Source organism: Cynocephalus volans, chromosome 8 (genome assembly GCF_027409185.1).
Source record: "Cynocephalus volans isolate mCynVol1 chromosome 8, mCynVol1.pri, whole genome shotgun sequence".
Taxonomy (NCBI): Eukaryota; Metazoa; Chordata; class Mammalia; order Dermoptera; family Cynocephalidae; genus Cynocephalus; species Cynocephalus volans.
The window spans coordinates 109444370-109445612 of record NC_084467.1 but is presented as its reverse complement, the minus strand read 5'-3'; the positions used below and the strand labels follow the sequence as shown (position 1 = coordinate 109445612).

At 37.6% G+C, this 1243-nt stretch overlaps 1 non-coding gene across 1 annotated transcript; it reads left to right on the top strand.

Annotated features, from left to right (window-relative positions):
• Positions 1-256: 256 nt before the first annotated feature.
• On the top strand, positions 257-330 carry TRNAI-AAU (transfer RNA isoleucine (anticodon AAU)). Its single transcript has one exon. It is a non-coding gene; the product is annotated as a tRNA-Ile (tRNA).
• Positions 331-1243: the final 913 nt, after the last annotated feature.

The following is a 1243-nucleotide window of genomic DNA, read 5'->3' as shown; positions in this document are numbered from 1 at the left end:
GCGTGTGTGTGTGTGCGTGTGTGTGTGTAATGGGCTCGTGGTGTCAGTTGAAAGTGCGTTTTATACAGTCTTACTCCTAGTGACGCTCTGGGGAAAAAAAAATCCAAGGAATTTCTGAAACATTTTCTAGCAATAAAAACCCAACAAAAATCTGACAGTTGAAGTGGAATTAAAGCAAGAAGCATGCCTTCCTGGAGAAAGGGGATTAAACTGGTCCCCGGAGACAGAAAAGTTTATAATGGGATTTTAGGGAGCTGGCTGGTTAGCTCACTTGGTAGAGCGTGGTGCTAATAACACCAAGGCCAAGGGTTTGGATCCCCTTACTGGCCAGCCACCAAAAAAAAAAAAAGAGAGAGACTTTATAATCTATAATTTTTTTCATAATCTATAATTTAAAAAAATAATGTATATAATTATTCCTCTGTTGTTAATTTTTAAGGTAAGTCTTTTAGTTTTAGGATGGTGGAACAAAGATGTTTTCACCCTTTATCATGTTGAAAAATCTTAGAAGTTGGAGACATTGGGTATCTTGGAAGGCTGGGCTAAAGTGGAGGTGCTAAAATAGAGACTTAAATGTATACAGGATCACCAGGGATCACCAGATATTGGGAGAAAGCTTCTAACACAAAACAAAGAAATCCCCCTCCTCAATCAAAGAGAAAATTATGTCACCACTCCTAGATATATATATATATATACCCAACAAAAATTAAAACATGTGCCAGTCCACAAAAACTGGTATGTGAACGTTCGTAGTAGCGTTATTCATAATAGCCAAAGAGTAGAAACAATCTGTACGTCAATCAACTGATGAGTAGGTCATCAAAATGTGGCATATCCAACACAGTGAAAAATCATTCAGCCACACACATTTGAATGAAGTACTACAAGGTGGGGGGATCCTGAAGACATCATGCTGAGTTACATAAGCCAGACACAATTTTGTGTGATTTCATTTATATGAAATGTCCAGAATAAACAAATCTATAGATGAATAGTTGTCTAGGGCTGGGGGTGGGGAAGGGGAGTAGCTGCTAGAGTGAACACAAATAGCACACTATTTGGAGATAATGAAAGTGTTCTACAATTAGGTTGTGCGGATAATTGCACAACTGTAAATATACTAAAACCACTGACACTATACACCTTAAATGGATGAATTTTATGGTATGTGAATTAGATCTCAATAAAGATATTTTTTAAAGTGATCTCAGAGGCAGCAGAGATATTGGGGGGCATAAGG